Here is a 14,142-nt window from a genome sequence, read left to right on the forward strand (position 1 = left end):
TAGGAATATTTGTTCCAAGGAAATCATGCAGTTACCTAGAAACATCATATCCAGCTTCCAAACACCCACCTTTACCTCACTGTGTAACAACAAAACATATTATCATGAAAACCCTCATTTTTTTCAGGATTAATATTTATGTTCTTAAAGAGCTGGCACAGTGTCAAATGTGCTTAATAAATGCCTGATGCATGAATGTTTTCCGGCCAAAAGAAAATACAGGAAAAAAGTATATGGAATATTTTAGTTAACAATTAATCAAAGTTGAATACTACTACCTATGTACAAAATAATATACCTGTGAATCAAAACTTACTGCTACATCATCATATGCTACTAATTTAACAGATTTAGTTTCGACATACAATTGTGCGAACATTACTCTTAAATAATAATACAACTATTTTTTGTCAACTTGAAAACAATCTTCCAAGTCAACCTATAAAGGTACATACACACATATTGCAAAGAGTCAGACACGACTGAGCAACTGAATTGAACTGAAATATATACATATATATATATATATCTCCATGCATAAATGTCTTACTTGAAGAATCACAAACCGGAGAGAAGTGAAAACTATCTTTGTATATTTTTACTATAATGCACTTTATCAGTTTCACTAATAGTCTTTTAGTTGGGCATGTCCAAAAATTAGTCTTTTTGTTTTGCTTTCCACATACCAAGTTTAATCTCTGTCCTGAGTTTTAAACTACTAAATACTTTCAAAGGTTTATTACTAGTTATGGTCATTTCTCCAGATTTATGCTTTTAATCTTTTTTTTTTTTTAATCTTTAAGATTGAATTTTATAGTCAACACATTACTTATAGAAAATTTGATAGCACCTTCAAAATTTATTTAAAATTATTTGTTTTGATCTTTCTGGCTTTCTAATTATACATAATCCTGTTCTTTTTTTTTTTTACCCCAATAGGTTAGTCCTTTGAAACATAGCTATATAACTACTCACTGTCACTGCTTCACAGGTTTAAGAAGGGCAATTCTGTTTTATACCTTTCATGGGGTCCTCAAGGCAAGAATACTCAAGTGGTTTGCTATTCCCTTCTCCAGGTGTGTATGCAGGTAAAGAAGCAATAGTTAGAACGGGTCATGGAACAATAAACTGGTTCCAAATCAGGAAAGGAATATGTCAAGGCTATATATTGTCACCCTGCTTATTTAACTTATATGCAGAGTACATCATGGGAAATGCTGGGCTGGATGAAACACAAGCTGGAATCAAGATTGCAGGTAAAAATACCAAAAACCTTAGATATGCAGATGACACCACCCTTGTGGCAGAAAGCAAAGAACTAAGGAGCCTCTTGATGGAAGTGAAAGAGGAGAGTGAAAAAGTTGGCTTAAAACTCAACATTCAGAAAACTAAGATCATGTCATCCAGTCCCATCACTTCATGGCAAATAGATGGGGAAACAATGGAAACAGTGACAGACTTTTGTTTTGCGGGGGCTCCAAAACCACTGCAAATGGTAGCTGCAGCCATGAAATTAAAAGACGCTTGTTCCTTGGAAGAAAAGCTATGACCAAACTAGACAGCATATTAAAAAGCAGAGACAGTACTTTGCAGACAAAGGTCCAAATAGTCAAGGCTATGGTTTTTCCAGTAGTCATGTATGGATGTGAGAGTTGGACTATAAACAAAGCTGAGTGCTGAAGAATTGATGCTTTTGAACTGTGGTGCTGGAGAAGACTCTTGAGAGTCCCTTGGACTGCAAGGAGATCCAACCAGTCCATCCTAAAGGAAATCAGTCCTGAATATTCATTGGAAGGACTGATGTTGAAGCTGAAACTCCAATACTTTGGCCACCTCATGTGAAGAACTGACTCATTTGAAAAGACCCTGATGCTGGGAAAGATTGAAGGCAGGAGGAGAAGGGGACAACAGGGAATGAGATGGTTGGAAGGCATCACCAACTAGATGGACATGAGTCTGAGCAAGCTCTGAGAGCTGGTGATGGACAGAGAAGCCTGGCAAGTTCCAGTCCATGGGGTCACAAAGAGAACGACACGACTGAGCAACTGAACTGAACTGAATTCTGTTTCAATATATCTGTTCAGATACTTGTGTGTGTGTGTGGCCACACCGCACAGGCCTGTGGGATCTTAGTTCTCTGATCAAGGATCAAAAGCACAGCTTTAACCACTGGACCTCCAGGGAATTCCCCTTAAAGAGTTACCTTTTAAAGAGATTCTCAGGATAAGCAAGAGTATACTGCCTCTAAGTTACTCTATTCGTCAGGTATTTAAAAACAATGATGAGACTCTGCTGGGCTTCCCAAGTGGGCACAGTCATAAAGAATCCACCTACCAATGTAAGACATGCAAAAACGTGGGTTCAAACCCTGGGTTGGGAAGATCCCCTGCAGAAGGAAATGGCAACCCACTCCAGTATTCTTGCCTGGGAAATCCCATGGACAGAGGAACATGGCGGGCTACAGTCCATGGAGTCGCAGAGTTGGACACGACTGAGCATGCAGGCAGCCACAAGAGACTCTGCTCTAAAGTAAATTAGCTGTTAAAACACACTCATGTTCAAATCAAAGTATAAAAAACAGAGTCCAATTTAAGTATGAATCATCTTTGAAGTATTTACCATTTCAGGTTACCTGTGTTTTTGAACATCAGCTCATCTTTATCAAAACTCAATGTTATATCTTCCTTTCTATTTCTTCTAACTTAACAGACACAGACTTCTATCCATAAACACTGTCTTACATATTAAATATCTGTTCCATCCCTCAATCACACTGTAAGCTCCCTGAGGAAAAGGATCATGTCTTATGATTCTTTTTTTTTTTTTTTTTAGGTTTCTTTCTTTTCTTTTTTAATTTAATTTAATTTTATTTTATTCTTTATAACCCCAGTATCTAGCATATTATCCAGAACATAATTAATCCTGGAAAAATTTGTGGAATGGAATGACTGAATTTATAATCTCAATGAATTAAATGTAAAAAATAATTTCAGTAGTAACTACCAGAGATTTTCCTTATATTTTATTAATATTCTTACTTGAAACATTTAAAAACTTTGAAACTTAATTTCATAAAGTATTTGCAGTAGTCATCCTACTTATGATTTCTGACAATTTTAAATTCTAACAGCCAATAGAAATTCAATTCTTTCAAAATCATTTGAAAAATACACAGCTTGGGTCATTCATAAGATATTTTTCAAAATAAGTCTTTGTAAATTCTTAATACTTCAAATATTTCATGGGATTTACTTCAAATTTTCTTTTTTATTTTTTACAGTTAGACTCCTAACCCTAAATTTTGTCAGGAGATTAGTACAAACAACTTTGTAAATGACATTCTAAAACCATTTGTCTAAACGGTGACACACAGGCAATTTTTTTAACATTTTAAAGGACTGGAAAAGAAAAGAAGCGCAAGGCAAAGGAGAAAAGGAAAGATATACACGACTGAATGCAGTGTTCCAAAGAACAGCAAGGAGAGATAAGAAAGCCTTCCTCAGTGACCAGTGTGAAGAAATAGAGGAAAACAATAGAATGGGAAGGACTAGAGATCTCTTCAAGAAAATTAGAGATACCAAGGCACTATTTCATGCAAAGATGGGCTCAGTAAAGGACAGAAATGGTAGGGACCAAACAGAAGCAGGATATTAAGAAGAGGTGGCAAGAATACCCAGAAGAACTATACAAAAAAGATCTTCATGACCCAGATAACCACGATGTCGTGGTCACTCACCTAGAGCCAGACATCCTGGAATGTGAAGTCAAGTGGGCCTTAGGAAGCATCACTATGAACAAAGCTACTGGAGGTGATGGAATTCCAGTTGAGCTATTTCAAATCCTAAAAGATGATGCTGTGTATGTGCTGCACTCAATATGCCAGCAAACCTGGAAAACTCAGCAGTGGCCACAGGAATGGAAAATGTCAGTTTTCATTCCAATCCCAAAGAAAGGCAATTCCAAAGAATGCTCAAACTACCTCACAATTGCACTCATCTCACATGCTAGTGAAGTAGTGCTCAAAATTCTCCAAGCCCAGCTTCAGTAATACGTGAACTGTGAACTTCCAGATGTTCAAGCTGGTTTTAGAAATGGCAGAAGAACCAGCGACCAAACTGCCAGCATCTGCTGGATCATCAAAAAAGCAAGAGAATTCCAGAAAAACATCTATTTCTGCTTTATTGACTATGCCAAAGTCTTTGACTGTGTGGATCACAATACACTGTGGAAAATTCTTCAAGAGATGGGAATACCAGACCACCTGACCTGAATCTTGAGAAACCTGTATGCAGGTCAGGAAGCAACAGTTAGAACTGGACATGGAACAACAGACTGGCTCCAAATACGAAAAGGAGTACGTCAAGGCTGTATATCGTCACCCTGCTTATTTAACTTATATGCAGAGTACATCATGAGAAACACTTGGCTGGATGAAGCACAAGCTGGAATCAAGTTTGCAGGGAAAAATATCAATAATCTCAGATATGCAGATGACACCACCCTTATGGCAGAAAGGGAGAACTAAAGAGCCTCTTGATGAAAGTGAAAGAGGAGAGTGAAAATTTTGGCTTAAAGCTCAACATTCAGAAAACTAAGATCATGGCATCTGGTCCCATCACTTCATGGCAAATAGATGGGGAAACAATGGAAACAGTGGCAGACTTGATTTTCATGTGTTCCAAAACCACTGCAGATGGTGGCTGCAGTCATGAAATTAAAAGACGCTTGCTCCTTGGAAGAAAAGCTATGACCAACCTAAACAGCATATTAAAAAGCAGAGACATTACTTTGCCAAGAAAGGTCTGTCTAGTCAAAGCTATGGTTTTTCCAGTAGTCACGTATGGATGTGAGAGTTGGACTATAAAGAAAGCTGAGCACCGAAAAATTGATGCTTTTCAACTGTGGTGTTGGAGGAGACTGCCAGGAGATCCAACCAGTCCATCCTAAGGGAAATCAGTCCTGAGTATTCACTTGAAGGACTGATGCTAAAACTGAAACTCCAATACTTTGGCCACATGATGGGAAGCACCAACTTATTGGAAAAGATCCTGATGCTGGGAAAGACTGAAGGTGGGAGAAGGGGATGACAGAGGATGAGATGGTTGGATGGCATCACTGACACAATGGACATGAATTTGAGCAGCCTTCGACAGTTGGTGATGGACAGGGAAGCCTGGAGTGCTACAGTCCATGTGGTTGCAAAGGGTCAGATACGACTGAGCAACTGAACTAAACCAAGCTGGCCTAACAAAGAAAGAACAAACTAAAATTATCTATACTATGGGCCTATAACTGCTGCAGTACACACAGAATATTGCTTTCCCCTGATTATGTTCACAATTTCATAACACTCAAGCTGTATTTTCAATTTACTTGTACTCCAATGTTCCTGTATCCTTGTAAATTAAAAAAAAAAAAATGCCAGCAGAATAGATTATTTTCCATGCTTTTTGAAACCAATAATTTTACTAGCAGAAACTTGCCATCTCCCTGAAGGCAGGAAGAAGAGTATGCTAGATTTTTAGATGCTGTTAACTCTAATAACAGACTAATGAATACTTAGTTCACTTTTTGGAACTCGCATTATTCACCCAAATCTTTTTCAATATTTCACTTGTGCCATACTGTTACAAGTATTTAAAACAAATAAAGTCAAGTACACTACTTTTTAAAACATAGAATCTAAAAATGTAAAATCTGAAACAATGATGATGACATTTCTGTTCCTCTCAAATTAAAAAGAGATAATGACTCTAAAGTTACTAAGTTTATTCAATTAGAATCAGTCTTCAAAGTAATACCCTAATTCAAGATCACTCTAAATCTTCAGAGACATTATTTCTAGAAAAACATTCATGCCATGGCCCTCTTAATAATCTTTCTGCAACATAGAGCCCAATAGTTTAAATAAAAAGGCTGAAGTCAGCCCTATTGCTATCTAGACAAACCCATGCTTCCCAGAGACTGCTTACATGTAATGTACAGTATGTTAAAATTGGTCACATAAGGTATTACTGATGTTGCTATCCAGCTTCTGAACAATCTCGCTATGAAAATAATGAGGATAAACGTAATTTCAAAATTTTACTAGTTGTTTTAGTATACACCTCAGAAAAGTTAGAGGTGAAATACACAAAATCAAACACTAGTAACTTGAAGGATAACTTGTTAACCCAGAAAATCAACCTGTAGACTCTGAATTATTTCAACGTCAAGAACTGAGAGACCCCAGTTCAAAGGCAACTCATTAGGAAAAATGTTTCCTTTCCCATGCAGCAAAAATGACTGTAGAAGAGCACTAAATAAAAGCAAAAGGGACACATGCCTCCAAAGAATAATCCTCTTTAACTGCCATAATCTAATGCCAGGAGTAAGGAGAGGTACCTAAAGCAAAAATAAGACTCAAATAGAATTCCCATATATACTGAGGCTCTACTCTTGACAGCTGATTTGAATAGGAGGAAATCTATTACTATTTTTTAAAACTACCAATATTTTTGAAAAGCAAAGGAGAAGGAGTTATCAGTGAACTTGTGAGTAATTTCACAGGAGTATGGAATTAGAACATTCAGTTCAGTTCAGTCGCTCAGTCGTGTCTGACTCTTTGCGACCCCATGAATAGCAGCACGCCAGACCTCCCTGTCCATCACCAACTCCCGGAGTTCACTCAGACTCATGTCCATCGAGTCAGTGATGCCATCCAGCCATCTCATCCTCTGTCGTCCCCTTCTCCTACTGCCCCCAATCCCTCCCAGCATCAGAGTCTTTTCCAATGAGTCAACTCTTTGCATGAGGTAGCCAAAGTACTGGAGTTTCAGCTTTCGCATCAGTCCTTCCAAAGAAATCCCAGGGCTGATCTCCTTCAGAATGGACTGGTTGGATCTCCTTGCAGTCCAAGGGACTCTCAAGAGTCTTCTCCAACACCACAGTTCAAAAGCATCAATTCTTTGGCACTCAGCCTTCTTCACAGTCCAACTCTCACATCCATACATGACCACAGGAAAAACCATAGCCTTGACTAGATGGACCTTTGTTGGCAAAGTAATGTCTCTGCTTTTGAATATGCTATCTAGGTTGGTCATAACTTTCCTTACTATCCCAGAAAAAAATAAAGTTTTAAAAAGTTTTCTATCAGCCTAAATTTGCTGGTTGTTGTGATATAATATACTGTCCCTTCTGACATTTCCTTGTGATTATGAAGAATGGGCAGATATACAGTTAATTGGTTTTCAGCTTTCAAGGTATAAACCCAGAACAATAAGCAAATGAATTATATCTAGTAACTAACACAGCAATCTACACATGCAGGCATTTAATGATCATTTGCTGAATAAATGCAAAATAACATTTAGAACCAATTAAAACTAATCTGAGTATCATCATGTTTTTAAAAGGACTGGTAGTTGTGCAAATGATAGGTTACTATGAGTTGAACTAAGCATATCAATATTATATGTACATTAGAAGGTATCTGTGGAACATTTTAAAACTTTGGTCCAATGACAGTAAAGCAGCTTCCCCGGTTACTGTTCAGGCAGGAATTTGTTTACTCTCCTTGGTTGAAATCAGAGCTAATGACTTTAATGATTCTAAATAGCTCCAAAATGTTCCCCATGCTAAGACACTGGTCATCTGGTCAGTCTAATGCAAACTATAACATATGCTTTGGAAAATTTTACTTTCAAAAGATACTACAGATGAACACACATTTTTACATGGCATGTGTACATACATGGTATTCTTTAGTAGCGATTCTCACCGTATTAATTTCTTAGAGATATGAGGTCCTTGTAATTTCATTAAAATACAACCTTGGGGAATGTGAAACAAGTTTAAATTTTCCATTGAGTTATTTATCAGAGTAAAAGAAGTCCTTTGTGTAAGACACCTAAATGTTATTTTATTAAAAACGACAATAACTTTATTATTCTTGTCAGATAGTATATGCAAAGAACAATTATTTTATTTACTTCTCAAAATAATCAGAGATAAACACATTAATTTCCATTTTATATACAAGGAAACTGAAGACCTTTATTCTGCTTCTGCACTTTTCTCAGAAATCAGTTGAGCCTATTTGAGTGGACTATTTCTGAATTCCCTATTCTGTTCCACTGATCTATATGTTTATTCTTCCAATATCACACTGCTTTAATTTGTTGTTACTGCCTTGCAACCCTATATTGAGTGATTTCTTGCATTTTAGTTTTTCCAAAACTGTTTTAGATACTGTAAGCCCTATGCTTTTATATATGAAATTGAGAATTAACCTGTCTATGTCTACAAAAAAAACCTTCTTGGATTTTATTGACCTTTATTTTGAGGAAATATAGCTATTCAATCAGCAGTTCTGATTTACTGATCTGATATGGTTGTCAACAACTTGTCTATGTCTTCTCATCTTCAATATAATCTTTATAAGGGGGACAACAATGTATACATGGAAAAACATGAATTTAAAATTCTCTCAGTTCAAATTCCAACTGTGCCTTCCACTGATTTTTGTCTTTCTCATCTGTTAAAAAGATACACCTTTTCATACCAAACTGGTTTGAAGAGTTAGTAAAACTGAAGAGATAATAAATGTTGTTTCTTTTTCCCTTAAGACATACATTTAAGATGGAATGGATTCCAACGTCTTTTTGACTAAAAAATTTACATTAGGTGCTAATACTACTACATATCCTCTTAAAGTCTGTCCCCAACCACTTTACAGGAAAGAGAGATAGGTCCCATAGTAAGAATAATTATTTGTGGCCTTTGAAATTTTTGTTAGTGAAGGGATATTTTATTCACAATGGCGTCACTATCCCCTTAGCTAGTAGTAAGGTATGCAGATTACTTAGCTTCCAAATTATAAGGTTAAAACAGGTCACTAAACTTTTTTTTCTTTTATAGAAAAGGAAATTCCTCAAATCTACACAGAAAGAGTATACAAGATACTTCAAATACTTCCTCTGCTCCCATCATATCTTAGAACAACAGAATAAAACATACAAAACACATAACTCACAGAAGATTTATTTTACAGCTAATTGCTGGCTTAGGAATTGACAGACGCTTTTTTTCCTGTTGGATAATGAGAACTACATGACTGTTTTTCCTTTTGGCATAGAGCTGTGGCTCTTTGTCATTAGCTGTACATCACAATCACCTAGGAAATGATGCCCAGACACTCACCAGATTAGTTAAATATGAATCTCTGTGAGTTAGGCACCATCATGGAAATTTTTTTTTAATTCCCAGATATCTCTGATCTATGCTGTTGTTATTTAGTCACTAAGTCGTATCCAACTCTTTTGAGACCCCATGGATTGTAGCCCACCAAGTTCCTCTGTCCATGGGATTTCCCAGGCAACAATATTGGAGTGGGTTGCCATTTCCTTCTCCAGGGGATCTTCCTGACCCAGGGATTGAACCTGTGTTTCCTGCATTGGCAGGTGTATTTTTTACCACTGAGCCACCAGGGAAGCTCCATCCACTGTACGATCAGAACTAAAAACTACCAGCCCATGGAAATCGAGGACAAATTTGAAATTAAACTATATTTTAAATATGTAGCAGACCTTTAGAGCATCTTATCTGTGTTCTAGCTCACCCTCCAACCCCATCCTCCATCCTTTCCATATACCTGCTATGCTGTTTCCTCTTATCCTGAATATCAAAATAATTTTTATTGGCTCTTATCTCCTATAAACCATCGAAATACTTTGTGAAATGGAAGCAAGGAATTCCCTCTCAATCTCTTTCTCTCTCCCTCACATACCAACACACACACACACACATACACACACACACACACACAGCAGGACCTACTTCAAATGTACAGATAAGAGTTAAAATCTAGCAGCAAAATCAGTTGCTTAGAATGCCTCCAGGGCAATTCAGAACACATCTCTATTATCTACAAAAGCCAGTTCAAACTTAGCTCTAAATCTCTCTCCTGGGACCTCCCTGGTGGTCCAGTGGTTAGGAATCTGCCTGCAAATGCAGGAAATGTGGGTTCAACCCCTGGTCTGGAAGGGTCCCACATGTCATTGAGGAGCAACTGAGCCTGTGCTCTAGAGCTCACGAGCTGCAACAACTGAAGCCCGCACACCTACAGCCAGTGCTCTACAACAAAAGAAGCCACTGCAGTGAGAAGCCTGAGTACCACAACTAGAGAGTAGCCCCGACTCACAGCAACTGGAGAAAGCCCACAAGCAGCAAAGAAGACTCAATGGAGCCAAAAATAAAATAAATCTCTTTTCTTTTCAACTCTCTTTCCACCTAAAAACAAACCAAAAGAAAATATAGACAAAGAAAATAAAACCATCATCAAGAACAGTAAATTATCTTTGGAAATCACATAAATGTATAAACATTATACAGCAAATTTTGACAAAGTACTAAAAGTTAAGACCTCAAGAATGCAAGTACTTACCAGACTTTGAGAACTGCTGGCTAAAGATAATGACAGCATCCACCAAGAGAGAAATTACAAGAACAGGAAAAAAAATCTTATATTTCCCTCTCAAAATTATACATGAGAGAGACTAAAAGGGGTGGTACTGAAACAATATGGCCGGACAAAGCAATAGAACCAAGTCAGGCCTTATTTTGGAATGGTGAGGTAATGATTACCTCTCTTGAAGAAAAAAATCAAGGTAGGGAAATACAGAGGCTCTGCCCTGAAGGAACTGGCCTGAATATTTCCAGACCAGACTGGCTTAAAGTAAGATAGTCTTGGAAAAACTGGGAAGGCATTAGTGGTGGGCTGGGGTCAGGGCCCTGTTGGCCACTCCCCTCCTTCTAGTCCAAATAAACCTGGTGAGAGTATATAAGAAAAACAGATATCCCTGTTCTCTTTATTGCATTCTAGAAAAAAGCACCAGTCACTATTTTCAGCACAGCCCTCTGCACTCGTGGGCTGCTATTTAAGATGAATACTGATAAAGCAAAAATTTCAGGCTAAAGCACTAATTTAAAAGCACTGAAAAACTTTTCAGCTAGTAATAAGTGTATTCACCTTTAGAAGTAAAGATTTTAAGCATGCCAAGCATAGCCAGAAATCTTTATAGAGTGGTTTGCTCTAGTTTAAGACACTACTGGGCCACTGTTGTTTTAGCTTTCTATCTCCCTACGCTGCAAATATTTATCTTTATACTAGTCTAGTGGCTAACATCGGAGAAGGCAATGACACTCCACTCCAGTACTCTTGCCTGGAAAATCCCATGGACGGAGGAGCCTGGTAGGCTGCAGTCAATGGGGTCGTGAAGAGTCAGACACAACTGAGCGACTTCACTTTCACTTTTCACTTTCATGCATTGGAGAAAGAAATGGCAACCCACTCCAGTGTTCTTGCCTGGAGAATCCCAAGGACGGGGGAGCCTGGTGGGCTTCCATCTATGGGGTCGCACACAGTCAGACATGACTGAAGCGACTTAGCAGCAGTAGCAGTAGCGGCTAACATAGACATTTTTACTGGCAAGCATGCATTAAATATCTGTTATATTGAATTAAGTCCTACCACAATACTTCTAATTTCTCTTACTCCCTAATATCTGATCATCTGTTAAACTATTTTAACTCTTCAAGGTCTCTCCCTCAGTCTTCTCCTTTCTACTGCCTTCTGTCTTTGTTAAAAAAAAAACTCACTATTACTTTCACTGATTAAAATTCCCCACTCTCAGTCTCTCCCCAACTTCAATCCATTCTACACGCTGCCATCAGCTATTGCCAGCACAGATCTGGTCATGTCATTCATGATCTCAAAAATCTTCAGTAGCTCCCATTTACAGAACACTGAAAACCTTTAAACTAGCTTTAAAAGCCTCATACAATCTGGGCCTTGACTACCTTTAGATGAATACCTCATATCACACTGTATTCCCATTCTCACATCATAGACTTATATCCTAGCAAATCATACTCCTCCTTCCTCCAAGAACACATCCATGCCTTTGCTTACACTGCCCTCATCCACCAGAAATAGGCTCCTTTAATCTGTGAAAATATTATCCACTCTCCAATGCCCTGCTCAAATTCCACCTCTTTCACAATGCCTTACTAAATCTATTCCCTAAACCACCACCACAGCCACCTCATTGTTGATGGTCTTGTAACTTGTATAATAGCAGTTTCTGCATATGACTATCTTGTCCACCTGAATGTAAACCCATGGGGTTGGGGTGGGATTCAGGATGGTATATCTTTAGACATTTCACATTACAATGCTATATATTGACTGCCTTGTACCCAATAAACACTTCATGAACTGAACCAATTCCTACCATGACAAAAGTTCAAAATAGGAAAAATGTCAATGAAACATCTCATTAGCTAGTTATAACAAATCATTTGCCTCTCCTTATCCCCCAAAGTGTTTCTAAATATAACTTCATATTTCATCCTTAATTATCCTATCATTACAAATGTGATCAATATACTTAAATGAAATGACCTAAGAAGGAGATCTTATGAAAAAACCACTAGTAATAAGGAAAACTGGAGCTATGACCATGGCTATCTAAATCCCAAGGTTTTAATATAGTTGACAATAATTCAGAATTTAGGGGCAGAAAAAAAGAGTTGACTGTGGGGAAAGAGAAGGAACTGGATACATACTATGTGCAAATCATTTTGCTAAGGAATTAAACACAGCAAGGTATTTAGTATTTAGTTTTTATATAACAACTCTTGAAGACAGTTCTTCTCCCATTTAGAGATGAAGAAACTGAAGCTCAGAGAGGTTAGGTAACTTGCAGTGGAGCTAGTGTAAGTTGGATGTGAAATTGGAACCTAGATTAAACTGGCCTCCAAAGCCCACATTCTTTCCTCTATTACTACAGGGTCTCATGAAATTAATTAAAATTAGCAGTTTTTCCCAATCTGCCATGTATCTGATGTCCTAGTTAAATTTTTAGAGTCAGTGGCTTTAGCCCCAAACTGTTTTAGCAATGAATTGTATTACTTTCAAAACTAACTTCCTTAAACAAAAGCAGTATGCTAAAAAATAATATAAAAGTACCAATAAATATTTAATATAATATGGTGATAGAATATACAATTTGAAAATTCTATAACAAACTCCATCAGGAATCAAGTACTCTATCACCAAAACACAAAATGCACAAACTGTGTACATTGGCACTACTTCATGAAAAGTCCACTTTACTACTAAAAGAGGCTATTCTTAATGACCTTTGTCCAGGAATGACCAACAGCCATCACACCTCCTAATTCTTACTTGAAACCTCTGACACATTTTCCCACAGGACAATTTTACAGTGATTAGGCTTTTCATCATCATATCTCTTCCCTGATGCTGACAGAATTCAGGCAATAGCTAAAATTATGGCTGCCCGAAGGATAATATCCTTTGAAGTCCCTATTCCCAATAGACCTAATTGAGACAGTCCCTGCAAGAGCTCTCACAACCAAAGCTTCTTGCTTATCCTATTTTCCCCTCTCCCAAGAACCCTATTTCTCAGGAGCCAATAGAGCTGATGCTTCCCTTTCAGGCCCATTCTCCACCTCTCACTGGAACCAATCGAATTCTTGTTTGAAACTTCTGACACATTTCCCATTGAACGATGTTACAGTGATTAGACTCTTCATCATTATACCTCGTTACTGTGCACTGGTATAAAAACATAACTATCCTTAATAATTTTTTTCCTGTGCAAAAACATGTTAAGAGGCTAAACAACCAATTATCACACTTCTGAATGATAATTCAAAGGTTAACAACTGCCTATGAAACAAGACAGCAAAAGATATTGAAAAAGATTCCACAAAATATGATAGTGTATACAATCTTTAATTTTATCAGGATTTAACATAGACAGAAATAGACATTAAAGTTTCCTTTAACATTAAAGTTAACAGATTCGTACTTACATTTTCTTTAAGGATTTCAACACATATTCAAAAAATACATTCTACAATGAAAGCACCCTTAGTCCTAAAAACTATCATGATTGAGGGCTGCAAAGCTCACATTCAACAGTTAACATTTCCAAAGCCAACATCAACAAACATGTAATTAAAATAAATATAAATTCTGGGAAGTAAAAGTGTCTCCTTATCAAAAGAAAGCCATTATAAACAAACATCAATAACAACAACAACAACAAAAACATAACCTTTCTGAGTACTAAA

The 14,142-nt window shown here is 37.2% G+C and overlaps 1 protein-coding gene across 1 annotated transcript in view; it reads right to left on the minus strand.

The window, feature by feature from the left end:
• Positions 1-14,142, minus strand: part of RPS6KA6 (ribosomal protein S6 kinase A6) — a 223,171-nt gene that overhangs the window by 207,132 nt on the left and 1,897 nt on the right. The window lies entirely within an intron of this gene.

Source organism: Bos indicus x Bos taurus, chromosome X, assembly GCF_003369695.1.
Source record: "Bos indicus x Bos taurus breed Angus x Brahman F1 hybrid chromosome X, Bos_hybrid_MaternalHap_v2.0, whole genome shotgun sequence".
Taxonomy (NCBI): Eukaryota; Metazoa; Chordata; class Mammalia; order Artiodactyla; family Bovidae; genus Bos; species Bos indicus x Bos taurus.